This window comes from Felis catus, chromosome B2 (genome assembly GCF_018350175.1).
Source record: "Felis catus isolate Fca126 chromosome B2, F.catus_Fca126_mat1.0, whole genome shotgun sequence".
Lineage (NCBI taxonomy): Eukaryota > Metazoa > Chordata > Mammalia > Carnivora > Felidae > Felis > Felis catus.
Genome location: NC_058372.1, coordinates 33157933 through 33170838, shown reverse-complemented (window position 1 = coordinate 33170838; position 12906 = coordinate 33157933). Strand labels below are relative to the sequence as shown.

The 12906-nt window shown below is 49.4% G+C and overlaps 1 protein-coding gene across 2 annotated transcripts in view; it reads right to left on the bottom strand.

Annotated features, from left to right (window-relative positions):
• Nucleotides 1-12906, bottom strand: part of PACSIN1 (protein kinase C and casein kinase substrate in neurons 1) — a 56184-nt gene that overhangs the window by 18512 nt on the left and 24766 nt on the right. The gene's annotated exons all lie outside the window — the stretch shown is intronic.

Here is a 12906-nt window from a genome sequence, read left to right as displayed (position 1 = left end):
GAGCCCCTAGCCCCATGGGAGGGGATCGGTGACACAAGCAAACCAGGAGACCGAACCAGAATCAACTTCTAGGAGAGGACCTTTCTGCTCTGCACTTGCCCTCTAGAGATCAGACACTAATCTGCCCACCTTGTCTCAGCCCTGCTGCAGGAGGGGTCTGGGGTGGGGGTAGACATAGGACCCACCCTCCGGCAACCCCCTCCCTCATAAAGTCCCCTGCCTGATCCACACTAAATCCCACCTAGAGGCCCCTCTGCCTAGGAGGCTCACAGATATCCCCACCCATCCCCCAGCCAGGTCCTGGGACTTGGGAATTATGACAGATCCAGTAAAATGGGCCCTTCCTCCTCAGAGGGGATTCCAGGCTCAGAGAACCCTGTCAGCCCCCCAGGAGGGATGGCATCTGGTGGAGGCGAGGTGAGGACGTCAAGTGGGGACTGGGGCCCAGGACGCACAGCGTGCCCCCACGGGATGCACTGTCTCCTGCCCAGCACCACCTCAGAAGGACCCTGGCAAGGATCAGTGCAGCCCCGGTGCCCCAGGGTGCTTCCCAGGGACCCCACGCAGCCCAGAGAAGGCAGATGCAGTCAGAAAGACCCAGAAGCCAACCAAAAATCAAGCAAAAAACTGTTAACAATAACAGTAATAGTAATAGCCTCTTCCACATTTCATCCCACGCAAGATCCCTTCAGTGATGAGACTGACGCCAGTTAAACCAAGGCTATGAGCTATATGGCACATCCAGATTTCAGAGCTGTCATCTGCGAAGGGGGAAATCCTCCTGGGAACAGATGAAATAGGGAATCTCCTTCATTCGGCAGATACTTACTAGGCACCCACCGTGTACCAGGGATCGTTCTAGGGGCCGGGACACAGCCGTGGGCAAAACAGAGTCCCTGCCCTCGAGGGTACGGAGCTCGTGGATGTGCTAACTCCTGCTCTCCTGCAGCGCCTCTGGCTGTCACAGCAGCCCTGCAGGTGAGGGCGCGGAACTGACGAGGAAACAGAGGCTTTAGAGGCTGAGCAGTCTCCCCAAGTTAACAGAGCCAGTAAATCCCCGGGCTGGGATTCGAACCCACTGCTTTGCCAAGCTTTTTCCAACGCTCGGCATTGGTTCCATTAAGATCTGATTAGGACACGTGGCAACAGCGACCCATTTTCTGGAAGTTTCATAACCAAGTTTGCTTCTCGTCCTTAGATCAAAGGCAGGACAGGGTCACTATATGCATTTGAAGGGCCAGTCAAGAAGCACGAGTGAAGACTGCCCCCCCCTCCCCCAAATCACCTCAGAGGGGACTTCCAGCCTGACCATCCTTGAGCGAGAAGCCTGACACTTGTCCACAGGCCTGGAGGTCCTCGGCAGAGGGTCAAGTCAAGGCCCGGGCCAGAGGGTGGGGATGCCTGGCACCTAAGAGCTGGGGCTCCCTGGAGACAGTGGGGAGACCTCAGCTGAGGGCGAGGAGGGATTGAGTTCCCAGGCATTGTAAGCAGAGCCCCCTGCCCACCTGCCAGTCCCCCAGCCCCGGATCATCTTTCTCCTAAAGAGCCAGCTCCATCCCAGGTTTCCAAAGATAGCTGCCCCCCACCTCCACCCCTCCTGAGCCTGATCCAGCCCACCTACTGCCTGGCAGACCCCGAGTTCTGCCCTCCTATGTTCATACAGGCTCTGTGGGAGGAGCTGACCCCTGTCACCCCCTCTGTGCCCAGCCTGCAGAGCACCCACTCCCACTGTCAGTCTGATCCAGTCTCCTCTGCTACTGAGAGGGCCCCCAAGCCACCAGTGTGCAGCCCTGTAGTCTCCCACCTGCAGGTCTCAGGCGGGCTCAGGGACACGCCCGCACCACACAACACACAGACACGCCATGCCTGTCCTCAGCCCTATTCCTGGACCTTAACCAGGTTCCAGTCCCACAGGCGGACCAGTCAATATAGGAGGAGGGGGCCTCGGGCGACCCAGGAGAAGCTGATCCCTTCTGTCACTACCTCCTCGTCCAACCCAGAAAACATTCACTACCCCCCCTTCCCAGCCCAGCACAGTTATCCTACAGTTCCCCAGTGCCAGGGCCAATGCAATCAGGGTTCATTAGCTGCTGCTTTGCATCTCATTTGCATAATGTTCTCACGACTGTCCAAATGCCAGAATCCTCCCCAAACCCCTGCCCATGACAGGCAGGGCTGGCCAGCTCAGAAAATTCCACCGAGGGTCTGTGTAGGGGGCTAAACTGTAGGGATGGGGAAAGAGCAAACGGAGGCAACTTCAAGTCTCAGACGCAGAAAGGCATCGAGAGGAAAAGCAGGAGATATGTACCGAGCGCCTCCTAAGTCCAGGCACCATGCACAGTGCTTCACTTGTTTTTCACAATGAGCCATTTTACAGATGTGGAAACGGAGGCTCAGAGCTATGAAGCCCTGGCTATTCGACACCTGAATCCCAGGACCAGCAGCTTGGGCATCACCTGGGAGCTGGGAGGAAAATGCAGAATCTCAGGTCCCACCCCAGACCTCCTGAATCAGAATATGCATTGTCACGAGATCCCAGGAGACTAGAGTGGGGGAAGTTCGAGTTAAGGGACTTGCCCTCCCATCTGAGCTGAGGCGTGTCTGAACAAATCCCAAAATAGTTCCCGAGTACCTCCTATGCCCAGCACTGCTCTAGGGAGCGGGACCCAGGAGATAACCAGACAACATCCCTAACCTCCTGGACACTTCACGCCAAAGCGGGAGACACACAACAAAGAAACAATAGCAGTTCAAGTGGTGATCAGTGCTGTCAAGAAAAACAATGTGGGGGCGCCTGGGTGGCTCAGTCGGTCAAGCGTCCAACTTCGGCTCAGGTCGTGATCTCACGGTTCATGGGTTTGAGCCCCGCGTCGGGCTCTGTGCTGACAGCTCAGAGCCTGGAGCCTGCTTCGGATTCTGTGTCTCCCTCTCTCTCTGCCCCTCCCCTGCTCACACTCTGTCTCTCGCAAAAATAAATAAATGGTAAAAAAAAAAAAAAAATTTTTAAAGAGAAGAAAAATAATGTGGGGTAAAGACAGAGGATGAATGGGGGGACATTTTAGAATCCCTCTTTGAAGAGATGACATTTGAACAGACACTTAAATAAAGGGGGAAGGGGAGGTGATGATTTGCAGGAACAGTGCTTTTGGGCAGAGGGAAGAGCAAGGGCAAAAGCGGGAGTCACTAGGCACGCTGAAGGCACCCCCAAACTGAATGGATGTTTTGATGGATGAACGGGTCGGTAGACAGAGGAAAGGCAGGTAGAGAGAGGCAGCAAATAAGGTCGGAACAAAGAAGAAGCAGGCAGGGGCTAGATCCTACAGGGCCTTGTAGGACATGGGAAGGATTCTACTATCTTATTCTAAAGATGAAGAGAAGCCATTGGTTTTTTTTTTTTTTTTTTAATTTTTTTTCAACGTTTTTTATTTATTTTTGGGACAGAGAGAGACAGAGCATGAACGGGGGAGGGGCAGAGAGAGAGGGAGACACAGAATCGGAAACAGGCTCCAGGCTCTGAGCCATCAGCCCAGAGCCCGACGCGGGGCTCGAACTCACGGACCGCGAGATCGTGACCTGGCTGAAGTCGGACGCTTAACCGACTGCGCCACCCAGGCGCCCCATTAAGATTTTATTTTTAAGTAATCTCTACACCCAACATGAGGCTCAAACCCACAACCCCAAAGTCAAGAGTCACACGCTCCACCAACTGAGCCAGCCAGACGCCCCGAAGCCATTGGTATTTTCGAGCGAGGGGGAGAAGGGATCCAATTTACGTTTTCCAAAGATCGCTGTGACTTGTATATGGAAAAGTAAGTAGGAGGCAAGGGCTGAAGAAGCAGACCGGTTAAGAGGCTTTTGAAATATTTATTCCCAACAGAAGTGAGTGCTGTGGTCGCTAAAACACATGTCCAAGAATATCTGTTCATCACAGCAAATTGTCTTCAAAGCACCTTTGTTCATAAGAGCTCCAAACTGGAAGCAATGCAAATACCATCTACAGAAGGATTGGTAAGCAAACTGTGTGGTTTACTGCATACAGGAGAGGTAGGTCTGCTTTTTCGTGGCTATACAGGATTCCACGCAGCAAATTCCACACTGGGGCTTGTTCACACAGTCAAACCCTATACAACAATGAAAACTAGCTGACTATCCACAACCACATGGATAACCTCAAGACACCATGTTGAGCAAGAGAAGCCAACCTTAAAAAGATTTAGGGAGTGGATTCTGTTTATATGAAGTTCAAGAACAGGTAAATGTTGGGGCACCTGGGTGGCCCAGTCAGTTAAGTGTTTGACTCTTGATTTTGGCTCGGGTCATGATTGCACAGTCGTGAGATCAAGCCCTGGATCAGGCTCCATGCTGAGCGTGGAGCCTGCTCAATATTCCCACCCCCTCTCTCTCCCTGCCCCTCCCGTGCTCGTGCTTGCTCTCTTTCAAAGAAAGAAAGAAAGAAAGAAAGAAAGAAAGAAAGAAAGAAAGAAAGAAAGAAAAAGAACAGGTAAATCTCGACTTCTGATTCCTGGGCAAGATGGAGTAGATATACTTCTCCCTGTTCCTCTTGGAAAGAACAGCTAATGTCCTGGACATTATATATAAAACAAACCTACAAAGACTCTAAAAAGGGAGAGAAGAAGGCGGACTGACTAGGGATCTCAGGGCTCAAGGAACAACACAGCAGTGAGTTCTCTGGGTTTTCTTTTTGCCCAAAATATCTCAGATTTGGAGCTGGAGAAATCAGCAACCCAGAAATACCAATGACTGTGGACAAAAACAGCCCCAAGAAAAGCCTCTCCTCCCTATTGGAAGGACTAGGAAAGGTACAGTCTGGCAAATCAAAACGTTTAAAACAATAAATGCCCTGCTCTGGCCAAACACCATGGAAAAAAACTGCAGCCCCATCCCCTCTGCATGGGCAGAGACCAAGTGGGGAGCTGTGCCTGGGTGTAACCAGGGGCCCATTCCCCCTCCACCAGGTGGTTATAGAGAACAGGTGGGGAGCTGGAACTTCCATCCCCACCCAGTGGTATCAAGGTACCCCACCCTCTCCACACTGGGTGGGGACCTAGGAGGACTGTCACCATCCCTAGCAGTAACAGGTCAATAGAGACAACAGGGGGAGCAGTAATGAGCTACCTTTGCCTTCCCAGGCAGGGAGGTATCAGTGGAGGTCTGTCTGGTGGGAAGCCAGAACTCCCATCCCTGCTCGGAAGTGAGGAAGCAGCCTTCTCCGATGAGCTGTCAGCGCAGAGCCTGACGCAGGGCTCGAACTCACGAACAGTGAGCTCATGACCTGAGCCAAAGTCGGACGCTTAACCGACTGAGCTAGCCAGGCACTCCGGGGAAGCTGAGCTTCTACCCTGACCTGGCATCCGCAGGAGCAGTCCCAGAGGAGACCTGCTAAGGCAGAAGATTTGAATAAGAGCCAGTGTCTCATAACAATACTCCAATGTCCAGAATACAATAGGAAAATCATTTGTTGTACCAAGAGTCAGAAAAATCTCAATTGGCAGGAGAAGAGGCAACCAACATAGGCCAACAGCAAGATGGCACAGACACTGGAATTATCTGACAAGGAAATTAAAGCTGCAGTCTCAAAAGTGCTTCAACAAGCAATTAGGAACACCCTGGAAACAAATGAGGAATAGAAAGCCTTGGCAAAGAAATAGAACATACAAAGAAGAGTCAAACTGAAAATTTAGGACCAAAAGGTCATTGGATGGGCTCAACAGCAGAGTGGAGACAGAGAGGAAAGAATCTGTGAACTTGAAGATAAAACAATAGAAATTACCCAATCTGCATAACAGAGAAAGGATGTATTTTTTTAAAAATGGGCAGGGCACCTGGGTAGCTCAGTCGATTGAGTATCAGACTCTTGATTTCGGCTTAGGTCATGATCTCACAATTTGTGGGTTCAAGCCCCACATCAGCGCAGAGCCTGCTTGGAATTCTTCCTCCTTCTCTCTATGCCCCTACCCCGCTCATGCTCTCTCTCTCTCTCTCTCTCTCTCTCTTTCTCAAAATAAATACATAAACTTAAAAAAAATAAAAATAAAAAAATAAATGAGGACATCTGGGTGGCTCAGTTGGTTAAGCATCCGACTCTTGGTTTCAGCTCAGGTCATGATCTCACAGTTCGTGGGTTCAAGCCCTGCATTGGGCTCCACATTAAGCATGGAGCCCACGTGGGATTCTCTCTCTCCCTCTCTCTCTGCACCTGCTCCACTCACACTTGCTCTCTCCAACCCCCCCCCAAATAAATAAATAAACTCAAAAAAAAAAAAAAAGAACAGAGCCTCAGGGCCCTCTGGGTCCCCAACAGAAGAGCCAACATTCATGTTGTTCGAGTCCCAAGAGGAGAGGAGAAAGGATGTGGGGCTGAAAAGTGTTCAGAGAAATGGCTAAAGAAACACCCCTCCTCCCCAAGAATCTATGGAGTCTGTACCACAAGGGGCACCACAAGGAAAAGGAGAAGGAGAGGAGCGAAGGGATTTGTATGAAGTCACACAGCTCATGGTGATTTGAATCAGGCCCTTTCCCCTTCCAGGGGTTCTCGGGCTTTAGGAAGCCCAAGAACCATCTGGAGTTTTGGCTAAAATGGAGAGTCTGGCCATGGCCCGCAGAGATTCTGATCCAGCAGGGGGTTTCAGTGGTCTGTGGCTGCACAACAAAGCTCCCCAGAATTTAGTGATGTAAAGCAACAATGATTTATTATATTTGGCCATTCTGGGGGTTGGCTGGGTTCACCTGGGTGATTCATCTCTTCTACAATGGCCTCCGCTGGGGCTACAGTGCCCGAGACAGCTTCTCCATTCACATGACTGGCCCTCGGCTGAGTCGGCTGGGCTAGCTGGCCTGCCACTCCCGGTCCCTCTCCCTCTCTTTCCCCCCAGGCTGTGGTCTCTCCGGCAGGGTACCTTAGACCTACTTACATGGACTCAGGGCTCAGGGCTCCAAGAGCAAACATTCCAAAAGGACAAATTCCAACGTGTAACTTGTCTTTCAAGTTATCTTATCTATCAAGCCTCTGCTTCCCTCATGCTGGCCAACGTCTCATTGCCCAGAGCAGGTCACATAGCAAGTGCAGAGTCAATGGTCAATGGCGGGGGAGAGTGCTACACCAGGATGTGCACAGCAGGAGGCAGGGAGCACCAGTGTGCCAGACCGCCACAGCAAGGTCAGCAGTGGGGCCCCCAAATTTGCATTTTTCGTGACCTTCTTTCCAGGTAGCTCCCCGCTGTGATGGGGGCACAGACATTCCAGTGACTGCTTTGCAAGAACTGGTCCAATCCTATTCCTACCCCTATTCTAGAACTCCAAGATCAAAGAGGTTTTTAAACCTCCATGTCTTCCGATCACTGATCAAAGGGAATGTCACAGACATTCACTGTCTCAGGGGTGCAGACAGCCCAGGGCAGACACACACACACCCTGGGTCACAAGAACCCTGTTCAGACATCAGCTTCTCCAAAAAGCGTGGGACCCTGGCTTTTAGTCCTGACGCAGCCCCATTCCAGCCAGGTGGCCCTACACAGGTCACTCCCTCTCTGGGTGTTGATTTGCCTTTCTCAAAGTGAGGGGGGTGGACCAGATTAACTATCTCTAACCTAAGTGCCACTGGGGGGCCATTTACGTATTTCTTCACCCAATTCCACGTTTGGAAAGATTTTTGTCTACCAAACAAACTGCATGAGCTAAGACATATTTTATTTCATTTTTGAGAGAGAGCACATGCAGGGGAGAGGCAGAGGGATAGCGAGAAACTTAAGCAGGCTCCACAGTCAGCGTGGACCCCGGCGCAGGGCTCGATCCCATAACCCTGGGGTCACGACCTGAGCTGAAATCAAGAGTCAACGGACTCAACTCAACTGACTGTGCCACCCAGGTGCCCCAGAAGTTTTGTTTGTTTGTTTTTTTAAACTAGACAACAAATTACTTGTTACTCAATTAATTACCTGATAGAGTTTCTGATCGGCATGGCATTACCAACATTTCTACGCTGAACTGATAAAATCCCCACCAAAAGCAAAGCACTCGGAGGTCCTGGATGGACTGGACTGCCTCAGTTTGGGAAATGCCCACTGTGGGTACAGTTTTGGTAATATTCAAAAGAGCCGAGCTCCTCTCTGGAATCTCGGAGGCCTCCAGCTGAAATGGACTGCACAGGGCATCCTCTAAGCCAGAGCCCATCTCGTTCTAAGCAGCCTGGGTGCCGAGCGCCTCTCGAGGTCCAGCGCAAGCCAGCACCCTGCCGAGCACCCTGGGAAAAACGCAGGGTGTCTAAGGATGCACCGTCCATTATAGAAGCCATTAGTGCCATTTGACTAAATTTAAGTTCAATAGCATTAAATAAAGCTGGAAATTCAATTCCTGAAAAAATTAAAAAAAAAAAATCAATTCCTCAGTTGCACTAGCCCTATTTCATGCGCTCCACAGCCACCCGTGGCTGCCATACGAGACAGTGCAGATACAGAACATTCCCATTATTGCAGAAAATCCAAGCCCGACAGGGTCGGAAGGCGTCAACAAAGATACAGACGCAGGGGCGCCTGGCTGGCTCAGTCGGTGCAGCAGGACACTCTTGATCTCGGGGTTGTGAGTTCGATCCCCACACTGGGTGGAGAGATTACTTGAAAGTAAAATCTAAAATCAAGCACACACACACAAATGCAGACATGTCCAACGTTACACATTTGATGGGGCCCCAAAGGAGAGCTTTCACACATCAAATTCTGGCCGTTCCACTGCTCATGTAAATGATGGAGCCACACTTCTTGGACAAAATTAGTTAATTAAAAAATGGCTCCGGGGCGCCTGTGTGGCTCAGTCGGTTAAGCGGCAGACTTCAGCTCAGGTCACGATCTCGCGGTCCGTGAGTTCGAGCCCCGCGTCCGGCTCTGGGCTGACGGCTCAGAGCCTGGAGCCTGCTTCCGATTCTGGGTCTCCCTCTCTCTCTGCCCCTCCCCCGTTCATGCTCTGTCTCTCTCTGTCTCAAAAATAAATAAAACGTTAAAAAAAAAATTTAAAAAAAAATGGCTCCAAAACAGTGCAAAAATCATGCTCAGGGATGCGTCCAACCATTTTCTAAAAGATTTTAAATCCGGAGCCTGCTTTGGATTCTGGGTCTCCCTCTCTCTCTGCCCCTCCCCCACTCATACTCTGTCTCCCTCTCTCAAAAAAATAAACATTAAAAAAAAATCACGTACTACGTTTAAAGAAAGATAATTAAGGTCCTGGTAGCATGACCAATAATATGTGGAGTAAGCCACCAAGTGTGAGCCCTACCCATAACCCATCCCCTAGGACTTCCCCCACCCTCAGAGAGGAGAGAGCCAGGGGCCTTCGCTCATCCTGACAAATAGAAACCTCCCTGACCCTGCAAGCCCCATGGGGCTATTTCTAAAGGCCTGCTCTGCAAGGGGACAGTGGGAAAGATGGTGGGCTGTCTGATTTATTGTGAAAGTAATTTTTAGGAGCAGACACTGTTGGTTGTCCAACCGACAGCCAGTCCTCCTTTGCCCTTGCTGACAAGGGTCCCCACTGGATTACAAAGGACTCAAAAGAAAGGCTGAATGGGCTAAGGCAGGGTTTCTCAACTTCAGCATTACTGACGTTTGGGGCTGGTAATTCTCTGCGGGGCTGTCCTGTGCATTATACGAGGTTCGACACTGGCTTCTACCCACTAGATGCCAGTAGCACCCCCACTCCTAGTTATAATAATCCCAAAACTCTGCAGACATTGTCAAATGCCTCTTGGGGGGGGTGGCGCAAAAATCATCCCAGGATGAGAACTACAGGACTAACGCACAAACTCTAATCCAGTGGTTCTCAAACTTGAACATGGATCAGGATCACCTAAAGGACTTGATATGATAAAACACAGATTGCTGGGCCTCTTGTATTTCCATGGAGTGTCCAGGTGATGCTTATCCTCCCGGTCCAGGGACCCTACTTTGAGAACCACTGGTTTAAGTCATTTGTGGCACTCCTGTTCCCCCAGCCAATCAGCCCAGAGAGAAAGAGCTTCCAGGAAAGTATTCTTTGTTGATGATAAGAGGCACTTGGGAAGAAACAGTCGCTTGTCTTCTTGGACATTGTGGGATGTGCATGAGGTGTCTGGAGCTGTAGCAGCCATTCTGTGCTCCCGGGGGGAGCTAGTTTGAGGGCCAAACCTACCCACTGAGGATGGAAAGCTTGTTCCTGGAGGTGGTTGTGTCACAGAACTAATGCTGGAGCTGTCTTCAAGAGATCCTGGTGAGCAAAATACCAAGTTTTTCTTTTAATTTAAGCAAGTAGTTCCTGAACTTTTCTTTTAATGTTTACTTTATTTTTGAGAGAGAGCGCGAGAGTGTGCCCACAAGCCCTTGCACGGGGGAGGGGCAGAGAGAGGGAGACAGAGGGTCTGAAGTGGGCTCCGTGCTGACAGTAGAGAGCCCAATGTGGGGCTCGAACTCACAAACCGTGAGATCATGATCCAAACCAAAGTCAGACGCCTAACCAACTGAGCCACCCAGGCACCCCAGTAGTTCCCAGACTTTACTGCCCATTAGAATACGTGGGAAGCTTTAAAATTCACCCCACATCAATGAAGTCAGAACCTCTAAATGTATGATCCAAGAATCGGTGTTTTTTAAAAGTTCCCCAGGTGTTTCAATGTGTAGCCAAGTTTTCGAACCCTTGCTACCGCAAGTGTGGTTTACAGACCATCAACATCAGCATTACCTGAGAGCCTGTCAGAAATGGAGACTCTCGGGTCCCACTTCACACTCTGGGACCTACTGATTCAGAGTCCGCATAAGCCATTTTGAGTTGGTTTTTCTTTTCTTTCTTTTTTTTTTTAAAGTTTACTTCTTTATTTTGAGAGAGAGAGAGGGCAAGCGTGGGTGGGGGAGGGGCAGAGAGAGGGCCAGAGAGAGAATCCCAAGCAGGCTCTGCACTGTCCGTGCAGAACCCGACGCAGGGCTCAAACCCATGAACCGCGAGATCATGACCTGAGCCCAAAGCAAGAGTCGGACGCTTAGCCAGCTGAGCTGCCCAGGCGCCCCAAGTTGGTTTTTCTGTTATTGGCATCCCAACTGTTACCATCTACAGGGCTAACACGCCTGAAGACAGGATCCACATATTTAAATCACATCGAAATCATTCTTTCAAGAGAGACCCTAACAGTCTTCCCAACACTGCGGAACACTGGCCGTGTCTCGTAAGTTGACCACGCCCGTACCTACAACTTAGAAATTCCACTTAGTGGCATAGGCTCTTGAGAAAAACTTACATATGCTCAAGAACACAAACACAAAAATGTCCTTGGCAATTGTTACATCAGAAAAGGAAGAAAACCTAAATGTCCACAGTCCGGGAAATTGATAACTTATGGTATAATCGTATTACCATGACATCAGCTAACATTTATTGGACAGATATTGCCTTAAATGCTTTACATGAATTCCCTTGTTTAAACTCAGAGCTTTCCTCTAAGGCAGGCATTATTATTAGCCCCATTTTACAGATGAGGAAACTGAGATACACAGCAGTAACTTGCCCAAGTTACTGCACAAAACTCACCGAGCTAGGGGGGATTTGAAACCAAATAGTCCGGCCCTAGAACTGACCTCCTAATCCTTACAGCAGCCTGCCTCATGGGAAACAAATCTTCCCTGACCCCCTGACCTTTCTACACAGACGTGCCCATTCTTTCCACATACACACTCATGTCTATCAAAGCACCTGCAAGATTTAACTGTAACTATCACTTTCATGCCAATTTGCTGGCCCCGTTAGAGTGTTTTTCAATCCAGATGCACAGAAGAATTGCCTGGAACACTTTTTTTTTTTTTTTAATCGTGGTGAAATACACATAACATAAAGTTTACCGTTGCACCCATTTGTAAGTATTGCAATTAAGTATATTCGCATTGCTGGGCAACCATCACTACGTACAATCTACCTCTAGAACTTTTTCATCATCCCAAACTGAAACTCTGTCCCCATCAATAAACTCTCCGTGCCCCCTCTTCGACCAGCCCCTGGTAATTACCATTCTACTTTCTGTACCTCTGAATTTGCCTAATCTAGGAACCTCATTTTAAGTGGAGTCACACAATATATATATTTTTTTATGTTTATGTTTGGGAGAGAGAAAGAGAGAGAGAGAGAGCAGGGGAGGGACAGAGAGGGGGAAGACAGAGAATCTGGAGCGGGCTCGCCACTGACAGCACAGAGCCCGATGTGGGGCTCAAGCCCACGAACCGCGAGATCATGACCTGAACCGAACTCAGACGCTTAACCAGCTGAGCCACCCGGGCGCCCCAGTATACGTTCTTTCGTGTCTGGTTTCTTTCGCTCAGCATGTTTTCAAGGCTCGTCCATGTTGAAGCATGTGTCAGAATTTCCTTCCTTTTTTAAAGCCGAATGATATTCGACTGTCATGCGTATGCCACATTTTCCTAATGCAGTCACCCACCAAGGGACATTGGGTTGTTTTCACCTTCGGGCCATTGAGAGCAACGCAGCTATGAACGCTGTGTTTCAGTATCCGTTCGAGTTCCTGCTTTCACTTCTTTTGGGTAGATACTTAGAAGCAGAATTATCATATTCTATGTTTAACTTTTTTGAAGAAATGCCAAACAGTTTTCTACAGCAGCTGTCCCATTTTACATTCCCATCAGCAATGCAGAAGGGTTGCAATTTCTCCACATCCTCCCTTGCTACTTTCTGGGTTTTTGTTTTTGTTTTTTTTTTTAAATAATAGCCATCCGAATGGTATCTCATTGTAGTTTTCATTTGCATTTCCCTAATGATTAATGAGGTTGAACATCTTTTCAAGTACCTATTAGCCACCTGCATTTCATCTTTGAAGAAATATCCAGCCCTTTGCTTGTTTTTTTTTTATTTTTAGTTTTAATTTTA